The sequence below is a fragment of the Coenobita brevimanus genome, chromosome 62 (assembly GCF_032717465.1).
Source record: "Coenobita brevimanus isolate Jiangsu-jjx chromosome 62, ASM3271746v2, whole genome shotgun sequence".
Taxonomy (NCBI): Eukaryota; Metazoa; Arthropoda; class Malacostraca; order Decapoda; family Coenobitidae; genus Coenobita; species Coenobita brevimanus.
In genome coordinates, this window is record NC_137015.1 from 4,065,903 (window position 1) to 4,077,959 (window position 12,057).

Here is a 12,057-nt window from a genome sequence, read left to right on the forward strand (position 1 = left end):
AATAACTACCAGAACTTAATATGCTGCAGTACTGAAAAACTCTTAAAGTGCAGAATAAACACAGTAACCTTTTCGTTTTTGAAGATTCCAACATGCTTGCATGCATCAGCCTTGGTCACCTAATGGCAGCTCTCCATGCTGCTCAATCTCTGGCAGCTTCCCTATTTAGTCCCTTAACCCTGAGGTCACACTCACTGACCTCGTCCCAGGTCTTTTTTGGTTTACCTCTCACTACCCTACCCCCAACATTAACACTTCACACTTTCTGCGCCCAATTATCATCCCCCGTCCTCTCCACACACCCAGACCATCTCAATCTACCTCTCCTCATCACAACACCAACACTCTCCAGTCCCATGCTACCTCTCAACTCTTCCATTGCAAACCAAACCCCCCCAGGCCTTGCACTCTAGGACACACTGCTCATCCACCTAATCACTGCCATTTCTGTACATTTGAGCCTGCGAATATCCTCTTCCTTTACTGGCTAGGTCTCAGTACCATAGAGCAATACACTCCTAACACATGCTGCATACTGAGATCCCATGGCACAGAGTGATAGCCCTCTCAATGTCAGGAGAGGCAACAGTTCCCTGAACTTCTTCCAACCACGGTGGCAATCCATACAGGTCAGCAATGATACAAAAGTTTGCACAAATCTTCACGTACAAAGGCCTCTACCTCCTGACAATGTTATTTGCTTAGGATACTGTACAACTGACAAAGAAGATGAATAGATGGATTGACTGACTGACCAGATTTCTGGTGGCCTAACAGCAAATGTCATATGCCACTGGTTTTCAAAATATGTGTGTCAGCTATAACTTTTTAATTCTTTCATTGCCACATGGCTCTCCTATGCTGAATACAAGTAGCAAGAAAGTGGAATTTTGACAATCACTGAACATTTTGCATCCAAATATGTGTACATTACACAAAACCTTAATATAGGATAAACCCTAACCATGAAAACCCCATTCTTTGGTCCTCACTTGGTACCATCTGGTCAACTTTAGCATCCACTGGCCTTAACCTTGGTAACTGAATTACTGGTAAGTCTATCACAGAAGTCAACTGACTGCTAATACTGCTGGAAAGTATGATAAGGAAGGTATTGGAATGGCATCCATAGGAGTTCCATATAAGTTCAGAACACTTTTACATGAAAATGAATAATATAAAAATTATATAATAGACTAAATCTAGGAAGGCTTCCATCCACAAATGTAGAAAAGTTCATAAGCTTTATTTAACTGGTGTTTGCCAAGTTCTGCTGAAACAACTACTGTAATAATTATGAAATTAAAGTTAGGCCTTGCAAATCTTGCTTTCACAGCAAAGCCTAGTCAGGCTTATCATCAAACTTCAATTAACAATATTCTATAAATACAGTATCAACTTCAATGGTAGCTTACACATTTTCCTAACCTTTAACCCCTGCTGGGTTGATTTTTAAAAATACAATAGTTTATCTCCCCCAAGTCATTTTTATAACCAATGCAAACTGTCCTTCATTAAGGCTTGCAATTAGGTCTGTGCAGACCTTAATTGTGCCCCATATGAGGTCATAAGCTCAGCAAAGGTTAACAGAATACTTTAAATCAGGTTAAATTTCATAAAGGAAAAGCAAATACAGTATTGTGTTCTCTTACACGAGCAGGAATTCTAGATCTTCACGATCAACAGTCAACACTATATTCATAGCTACTTCACAACACAGTACTTTGATGAGGAGAACACTAAATAGGTACCACATACAGTATTTCTGGTTATTGTTCAATGTTCATACTGAATACAGGCAAACCCTGATGTACGATACCCCAATATACAATTGTCCGGATTAGCAACGGAAGTAGAGATACCACCCTACCCTGCCTAACGATGGCCAAGCCCCAGTTTAATGATGATTTTTTTTTTTTTTTTTTTTTTTTTTTTTTTAACCAATTTTCATGATAATTTAGACAAAGTTTGTGTTTAAGTTGATTTACAAACTGTTTTTAGACTTAGATTAACATGTTTTAGTCAGAGGTGGAGTGAACACTGACATATGGGGTATGGATTCTCACCCATCACACAAGGTACAAAACAGTGCGGACAACTAGGTGGCTAAAGAATACCCTGTATTTCGTGTCTGCCCACCGAACATCTAACAATATCATGAAATACATAATTATTTTGAATAAATATTAATAATGATGAAAGCCTTAAAGAGTAAATACTTCTTGCACCGATGAAAACTGACCGATAAATCATGTTTTTACATTCAGGCTGTCCAAGGGAAAACACTTTGAAAATACAGTACAAAGGAATTCCTAAATTACACGGAAAATATGAGTGAGGAAAGTAAAGAAGCTCAGCAACCAGAAAAATAACTAAAACAACATAAAGAGGGGCCGTTGAAAAGGCTATCCCAATCGCATTCCCCGTCAAAACAATGATTCTTGCACCTTGCCTGGGTACAAGCGAGACAGGCACTGGTTTTAGGATTAGGTTAATTTCTTAACAGTTGTTAGGTCATTTAAGTTGCCAAAAAACTTGTTTTTGGACTCATCTGGGTAGGTTTGGGATTTGGTTGGGGGCAAACCCAAGGCTCAAAAACGCATCCCTATACTTTATGTTAAATCAACCCTGATATAAGATACCCCACATAGCGATGGTTTTTTTACGTAACCAATTGCATCATTAAACCAGAGTATGCCTGTATTAACTTCTGTATTTACAGATGAAGCTGGAGCAGAATCACTGGTGAGTACACTGTTTACAGTACTGTAATTTACTTCCTCAACTGAAGTGTCATACACAATATGAAATAAACTATTGGCTGTGATGAATTTATGCCCGTGGCCTAAAAGACTTAATAGCACCTTTTTGTTAGCAACTTACTTTGCATATTTCACCTTAACATTCTCCGACAAGCACAATAATATATTTAACACTCAATTTGCATCAACAGCCCCAGACCCCTACGCTCCTCATGGGTGAAAGGATTGGATGACAGACGGATGCACATACAACACGACACTGCAAAGTGCAAATTAAGTATCTAAGTACTGTAATGTTATTAAATCTCCATCTTCAATCCCCATCACGCAGCCTTCAACATTTATGAGGGAACCCCTTGAGTTTCTCTCTCTCTCTTTTTTTAAGGCTCCTAATGGCGGCTCTCCATGCTGCTCAGTCCTTGGTAGTATCCTATTTAGTCCCTTATCCCAGAGGTAACAGACTCAATAACCTCATCCCAGGTCTTTTTTTCGGTCTACCTTTAGCTACCCTACCCCAAACATTAACACTTCTCACTTTCTGCACCCAATTATCATCCCCATCCTCTCCACATCCCCAGACCATCTCAATCAACCCTCCCCATCATAACACCAATTCACTCCAGTCCCATCCCACCCCTCAACTCTTCCGTCGAAAACCTACTCGCCCCCAGGCCTCACACTCAGGGACGCACTGCACATCCACCTAATCACTGCCACTTTGTATGTTTGCACCTGCAAATATCCTCTTCCTTTATTGTCCAGGTCTCACTATCATACAGCATTACACTCCTAACAAATGCCGCATACAAAGATCCCTTAGCACAGAGAAAGAGCCTTCTCAATGTCATGAGAGGCAACAGCTCCCTGAACTTCTTCCAACCACTCCTCATTAGCTCCTGCCCAACCTCCAACACATAACACATCTCCCAAATATCATAACTCTTCCACACACTCAAGACAATCACCAGCAAGTTCAATCCTTTCATGCCTGGCAATATCCACATGCTCTTCCTGACACACTGCAAGCATGAAATCAGCATTATCTCGCAGTCTACCTCTAATACCACTACATTTCTTATGTACCCATTTATCACAAACACTGCACAAGATGGAATTGCTTCCCACTTCAATCCTTTCATGCCTGGCAATATCCACATGCTCTCCTTGACACACCGCAAGCATGAAATCAGCATTATCTTGCAGTCTACCTCTAATACCACTACATCTCTTATGCACCCATTTATCACAAACTGCATAAGATGGAATTGCTTCCCACATCCTTGTGGCAATTCGCACATGGCCACTCCCCCTCTGACAGTACTGCCCCCAGCCCTAGATACCATCACTTTTATTTTATCTGCATTTACTCTTAAGCCCTCATGCCACATACCATCTCTCCATTTCCTAAATCTTTCCTCTGTCTCCCTTTGATCCTCTGCAATCAACACCAAATCACCAGCATACTGGTACATCACCTCCCATGGGAGTCCATTTCAGAGGTCACGCAAAAGGGTTTCAAATACAATAATAAACCACAAGGGGCTCAAGACTGACCCCTGCTGCACACCCACATTCGCTGAAAACTCCTCACTCAAAACTCCATTCACCCTTACCTGGGTGCGAGCACCCACATACATGGCCATAACAACCCTTACCAGCCACTCCTTAATCCCAAGTTTTCTCATTTCCCACTTCACCATTTCTCTTGGGACTCTGTCAAAGGCCTTCTCCAAATCAACAAAAACAAAGTACAGTTCCCTTTTCTTTCCTATATATTTTTCCTGAAGCAGTTGAACAATGAATAGGCCTATGGCATCAGTGGTTGCTTTGCCTGGCATAAACCCAAATTCCATATGTTCCAAGTTTTCTACCCACACCTTAACAGACTGCTTCCACAATTCACCTCACTTCATCATCCAACCACTTTCCATAATCAGTAAACTCCACACATTTTACAATATTTCTCTTGCTATCGTCACCACAAAATAAAGTGGAATCTATGAGCACCCATTCAGAAAGTTTTGTTAATATACCGGTAAATGATAATTTCAGCAATGTATCATTCATTTTTAAGACATCCAACTTTGGCAAGCACTGACGGATAAACAGACGAATGTTGCTTTCACAGTTGAATTAGGTCCTGCTGGGGTTGGCTTCTGTACAAAACTGGCAAGGTTCTATTTCCAATAACTCCAAAATTGCTGATCTCCACAACTTTCATCAGTAGAGTACAGTACTTTAATAATCATATGCTATTATATAAAGGAAATACTATGATACAATGATGTAATATCTACATGAGCTTTCCTAGATTATAACCTTTTTAAGACTGCTGGATTCTGATGGTAAAGATTACTTGGGGTAAAACTGCAATGCAAACAATACTATGCTAATTGAAAACATTACTCACAAAGACTTCATGTGTGTAAGTACAGCAAATCTGGTTGAAGAAATCTTTAAAATAGTAAAGAAAATTTATTGCCTACATCTTTCCCTTTATATAAAATCATATTAAAGTGAAACATTACCTTGACCTCCCCTCCATCTGGAAAAATGTCCCACAGACTATTACCTCAAGTTACACCTCCACACAAACATGCACGACATGCTTATATTTTAAACTCCTACTGCTTTAACTTTACCTGTAATCCTACTCTGCTTCCTAATTAGCAATCCAATATTTATTCATTCAAATAACACCAAGCGGCTTTAAATGCTGAAAGTGAAATTTTTTCAATGACCCTCTTCACTTTCAAGATTAAGATTAAAGAGAAATTACTGTAAAAATGCATCTATCAAATTTACTCAATTCATAATTCATGTATTTGGTCATATAGTCCGTTAAAGCTGTACGATCACAAGATTATAAACACCAAACCAATTGTCAAAATGAGATCAGCTGAGAGGAAAACAATGGCCGAATCTCAAGGCATCCCCTTCCGCCTTCACTATTTCCACGGCAATTGGATATTTCAAGATCTTGTTATAAACGTACACGTTTAAAATCTTACCAAGCAACAAGTAAATGGCCGATGTACCCGGATAACTACTCCGTTCATTCCCAGTCGCCTTCAAACCGCTTAATCAATATGGCGTTTAGTATCTGGGTTTAGTCGAGGTAGACACTTCAGATTTTCCCAGCACGTATTCCATTAATGGGTGTTCTTGTGCGATGCCCTTAGTCTCTCTGGCACTTTAGTGTTTCACTGAAGTTCATGGATAGATATATATGGAGTAAACTTGCACGTAGCTTCGTTGAATTTCTGCAAATGATCATCCCTTTCCTCACGAATCACGACGAAAGAAAGAACCGTTGGATCCACCGTTTGTTGTTGAACGACGCCAAGTGCCGTGCGCCTTGCGCCGAACTCTGTTCTCGTTTAATTTGAACTTTTGGCATTTAGCAACATAACTGTTATATAAAAACATTGTACCTAAATGAATAAAATATGTTCATGACGCCAGTACTTTATCCTAGAATGTAGTCCGTAAACAGACAGAAATTGATGCTTACCCCCATCTCTTATTTTTTCTTCTTTTTCGGGTGAAAACATTATCTTCATGCACCGAGTCGTCAGTGAAAGAAAAACACAGTGCAGTGACACGTGCGTGCAATAACGACTCAGGGATTTCCTCACCACCTTCTTTCGAATTCGCTCGAAGTAATAATGGATAATAATTAGCAGAAGCCATAACATCTAGCTTCTTTAGGAATTTTGAAACCGCCGTTTGCTAAAATACACAACTGTCGGAAATGACCCTCGAGACTCCTCTAGGGTATTAATGGTCTCAAGAGAGGAAGGGTGCTAATCTGCGATGGAAGTGTCAGAGAAAGAGTTTGTAGCTATTGAGGTATAGATAGAAAACACGTCAGTATACTTTAATTGCAGTTGTAGCTATGAATATTTTATTTACTGAATCAATGATAAATTGTCTGACCCGTGACCTCACAGAGAATTTGAATTTAAGGTGGCGGTTCGCGAGGCGCACTTGCTCCGGTGGATTAGTCCTGAAAAAAAGAACTATATCAACAGTGTTCCTTAGAGGTGAAGTAATTTATAACTTAACATACAGTACAGTACCACGCTTGATCCCATCCAGGTCGTAGTCCGGATTTAACAGAAAGACGAAACGTTTTGTATGATAGGAAAAATTAGAATCACCAGCACCATCATCATCCTGTCCCTTTTTCCCACTTAAAAATGGTGTAAGGTAGGATCCAGAAACAAGGAACGATAAAGCACTTAAAAATGAGAGCAATCAACAGGACGCTCAGTGAAATGGGCACACCATCCACGTATCATTTGAAGTTTCCAGAATCCTAGCTTCGCCTATCATACCTAACCATTTGCACTTCTTTTTTTCTTTACAGACTGGCTTCTGATACCCCTGCCAGACACAGTGCATTGACTATCAAGTTAAAAAGAAAGGGGGGTATCCAAATCTTTTCATGTCACGCCATGCATACCTCATCCAACATACAGTATTCAGTCTCTTCATCATCCATGTCTCACTTTCTTACACGGTCATTTACCATTCCCACCATCAGCCTCGCTCAAATGTTGCTGCATCACCCTCCTTTTTACACCCATTTTGTCCATCATAATCATACTATCTACGAACACTTTCCAGTATGATTGGATTTCCCATCTTTCACAGTACCAGTTACTTTCCCCTGAACCACTCAGTCTCCATTTTATCTGTAGTTTTACCAGTTTTCTGTTTTTACACAGAGGTACAGAACGCTTCTGCTATGGCCTTTTTCTGCCCGTTTTTTCCCCATCTCCAGGAGATTTTGTTAAGCTTTGGAGAAAGCGTTTTGTAGTGGGGGAGGGGAGTAGGAACAAGACCCTGTTAATCTGTTTACAACTTGATATCTCTCTTTATACTGGATAATATTGTCCGAAGGCAGGAATATTTACAAAATACAGTATGTCACTGGACTGAAGATGTTACATTCATTTTCTGGTTAGAAGGACAACCCATCAAGCGTGACAAGTGGGGCTCAAACTCGGTGGTGGGGGGAGAGCCACCATGGTTTCTCACACCCATTTTACCTTATCCATGCACCTTCTTGGTTTACTACGCCTTCTCCTACTTTAAGGCTCAGCCACATACCCGTTTTACCTCCCTTTCTACATCCATTCTCTCCATATGATCATGTTACCCACCAGGCATGCTCTTCACCAAGAGATACTCAGGTGTTGTGGGTCTGCCTCAACTTCTTCGCAAAGCTTCGAACAGAGTGCTATATTACAAGGTTCCTCCCCCTCTCCCCCCTGAAATACACTCATTGACGGCGTCCTTAAATAGATATAACTGAATTCATCTAGCCAGGCTTAGACCAGGACATCAACCATAGCCCTCCTCAGCAACCAGCTTAGATTGGTGTTGGGTAGAATCACAGACGACACATATGTGACTTGCTTGTACAATGGGTCCACATTACACACTCGGGCCTAATGGTGCTCTGTACAACACATGCCACACGAAGACGCAGACACAACATACTGTATACGGTGTAGGGACTCTATGGGAAAACCCCATGGGGTATCTGCGGTCGATGGGTATGCATGATCTGACGGACAGGGCTGAGCAACAACTGCTGTGACGTATTTTTCAGTTTAATCACTCCACCACCAGACGGTGATATTCAGCCTAGGAAGGACATTTGATAGTGAATGATGTTAATTATTCAACTCATCAAGTCAGATGAAAGGGAAAGGTGAATCTTGGAAGAGTGACTGCAAGGATGTCAGATGTTGACAACGGAAGAGCGAGGGAAGGAGTGGCCTTGTTAAAGAGCCCGAAAGTGCAGCAGTGTGTGATGAATGGAAGGAGGTGTCATCGAGACTAATGTAGGTGAATGCGAAATTTGGACGAGAGCTATGGATTTCTGTGAGTGCATATGGGCCTGGTATAGTGAATGGGAAGAAGAGAGGCAGTCTTTCTGGAATGATGTTGATGTGTGTCTGTAGAGTTTTGGAACAAATGTGAATGTGGTAATGATGGGAGATTTGAATGGTGGAGTGGAAAATGTAGCAATTGATGGTGTCGTTGGTATGCATGGTGTGCCTGGAAGAACATGATAATGGGGAAAGAGTGATAGGGATGTGTGTTGAGTGAGAGATGGTGATTGGAAGTACCTTGTTTGAGAAGAATAAATATACATGGGTGAGGCAGGAGGGTGGAAGGGTTGTTGATAGAGCAATAGTGGAGTATTTGGTTGTGTCCAGGAATGTAAGAGGAAGATGGTTGGATGTGAGAGTTTTGAGAGGGGAGGGTGGAGGGATGTCTAACCACAACCTGGTGGAGGGAAAGTTGAGAGTAGGTATGAGATGGGTGAGAGCTAGGGGAGTTGGGTGCGGCAGGTAGGTTTTGAAAGTGAGTTGGATAAGAAAGAAAATGACAGAGTATTAGATGTTGAAAGATGAGTGGAACGCAATGAAAGATCAGGAAAATGGCGGTGTGGAGGAGGATTGACAGTTATTTAAGAGTGCAGTGGTGGGGTATGCGAAATGTGGTGAGAGACGAGTGGGTGGTGGTGTAAGGAAGGGAAGTGAATGATGATGCAAGGAAGTAAATATGACTGCTGTAGCTGAGGAAAGACGTGCATACGGAGTGTGGCTGCAAGGGAATCATATGAGAGGTATAAGGAAAAGAGGAATAAGTTGAGAAGGGCTGTACGGTGGAAGCAGATGAGAGGTGAGGTAGACGATTGATTGAGAATTTTCAACAGAATAAGATAATGTTTTGGAAGGAGGTGAAGAGGGTGCGACAGGGAGAGTCTGGGAAGGAATAGCGAGTAAAAGCAGAGGATGGAAAGTTGTTAACTGAAATGGATGCAGTAAGGAAGAGATGGGAAGAGTATTTTGAAAGATTGTTAAATGAAGAGGAGAAAAGGGAGGCTGAGTTTGTGACAGATGGAAGGGTGCAAGGAATAAATGTGTTGAAAGAGTTGAATGCTTCTTTGATCACAATGGAGAAAATGCAGGAGGCAATAAAGATGAAAACAGGGAAACCTGCAGGTGTGGATGGGTGTGCTGTGGAATGTTAGAAAGGTGGTGGAGCGACTATTGTTGAGTGGTTAGCAAGACTGCTGAATGTGTGGCTTGTGAGCGGTATGGTTCCAACTGACTGTATAAGTGCGTGTGTGGTTCCTGTGTGTAAGGGTAAGGGTGCTAAGTATGAATGTACTAGTTTTAGAGGTATATGTCTATTGAGTGTTGGAGGTAAGGTGTCTGGTAGAGGGTTGATTAAGAGAGTTAGAGAGGGTATAGAGGGAGTGATTAATGATGAGCAGTGTGGGTTTAGGAGAGGGAGGGGATGCGTGGATTAGGTGTTTGCTGTGAAACAGGTGTGTGAAAAGTATTTGGCGAAAAGTAAGGATGTGTTTTAGGTTCATGGATTTAGAGAAAGCGTATGCTAGAGTTGACTGGGAGGCTTTGTGGACTGTTTTGAGATTGTATGGACTAGGTGGTAGGTTGTTATGAGTGAAAAGTTTTTATGTAAATAATACAGCGTGTGTAGAAGTAGGGTATACTGTTAGCGATTGGTTTCCCGTGAGGCAGGGATGTGTGATGTCGCCTTGGTTGTTTAATACTTATATGTATGGTGCTGTCAGGGAGGTGAATGCGAGAGTGTTAGGTGGGGGTTTGAGTCCGGTGAATGCTGATGGTGGAATCTGAATCAGCAGGTATTTGCGGATGATACTGCATTGGTGGCTGATTCGGAGGAGAGGTTGGGACAGATGGCAGAGGAGTTTGGAAGAGTGTGTAAAAGGAGGAAATTGAGAGCAAATGAGAATAAGAACAATAAAGTGATGAAATGTACGAGGTTGGTAGATGGTAGAAGGATGAATGTAGTTTTGAATGGTGAGTTGGTTGAGGAGGTAGTATTTTAAGTATTTAGGGTCACACGTTACTGTGGATGGAAGAATAGATGTAGAGGTGAAATTTTGAATGAATGAAATAGGTAAGGAGGAATGAAAAAAGTGTTTAGATGCAGTTCGCTTAGAACGGATTTTACAGAAGGCTGTATGAGGGCGTATTGGTACTGTACCGACTGCATTATATGGGACTCAGACATGGAATATGGGTGTAGCAGAGAGGAAGAGTTTGAATGTAATGGAGATGAGGTGTCTGAGGAGGGTGTGTGGAAGATAACTGGATCGGATGTGAGGGGTGTAAGGTTGAAAGACCACGAATAGAATGGATGGACAGTGTGAAGAGAGCGTTATATGCGAAAGGGATGTCTGTAGAGCAAAGAAAAGTGGCTGCGGGTGTTAAGGATGACTGGAGAGAAATTGTGAATGAATAAATGATGACGCGGCCCCTTGGGGATATTCTCCTGCATTTGGTCTGATCAGCTTAGGTCAAGTGCGGCAGGGGCGCACCCAAGGGGGGGGGGAACCTCCGGGCTGGGCCTCCCCCCTTAGCTCTCTGGGTCCTTCAAAAATTTATATATATATTTTTTCGGTAACACCAAACATGAAAAACTGGCAAGTACAAAGAGTGACACTTGAGCCAGCAGCTCCCTGACTCCAAACCTGCATGTGACCTCCCCGTAATTATCGGATTACATGCCCTCACCTCACTACGGCCCCCCCCCCCACCATTAGAAAATTCCTGGGTGCGCCCCTGGGTGCGGGTAAGAGGTTGGGTTCATTAGGCTATGATGTGGCAGGGGTAAACCAGCACTGCTGTCGGGCCTTACTGCGGATGTCGTTGATTTTAGTGCACAGGTGACCCTTGTGCGGTGTATAGTGCGGTGAGGATCTATCCCTTCTCCCATTTTGGGCTAAGATACGAGTAAATGCGTTTGTGTGGATAAATAAATTGGGAAAGTGTGTTCTTGTCTCGGCCACCCCCATTTTTGGAGGGAAGCAGCCTAGATATATAATAGAGAGATCAAGTCAAAAAGCTCGCCGAAACTGGATGACATGGTGGTGCAGGTGCCACGGCAAAAGCGGCACCATGTGTCACAAATGACAGGACCGAGTGTCAGCAAACAACGCACGGGGGAGGACGGCGATATGCCCATGGTAAAATAACTAAAAAAGAGTTATTTTACCCTGGATGTGCCAACTAATGAACATGAGAAGATCGGTGTCCCGAAGGAACGACGTGATGCCAGACTGAAGCTGAATTTCCTCTCGGATTGTGAGCTCTCCCTCTCATAAAAAGCAAAGTGGGCCATTTCAGTGGCAAAACAGTTTCCTGATTTTAAGGTACTGTTCAAAGAAGGTAAGACACATCCGTATGTGACTGAACAGAGGCCCTGCTGTTGATTGCCT

At 42.1% G+C, this 12,057-nt stretch overlaps 1 protein-coding gene across 1 annotated transcript in view; it reads right to left on the reverse strand.

Annotated features, from left to right (window-relative positions):
* LOC145404089 (ATP-dependent RNA helicase me31b-like) overlaps positions 1 to 6,084 on the reverse strand; it is a 45,344-nt gene extending 39,260 nt beyond the window's left edge. Inside the window, 1 exon segment of the mRNA XM_080275696.1 lies at positions 5,774 to 6,084. The gene's annotated coding sequence lies outside the window, so the exon portion shown is untranslated.
* Positions 6,085 to 12,057: the final 5,973 nt, after the last annotated feature.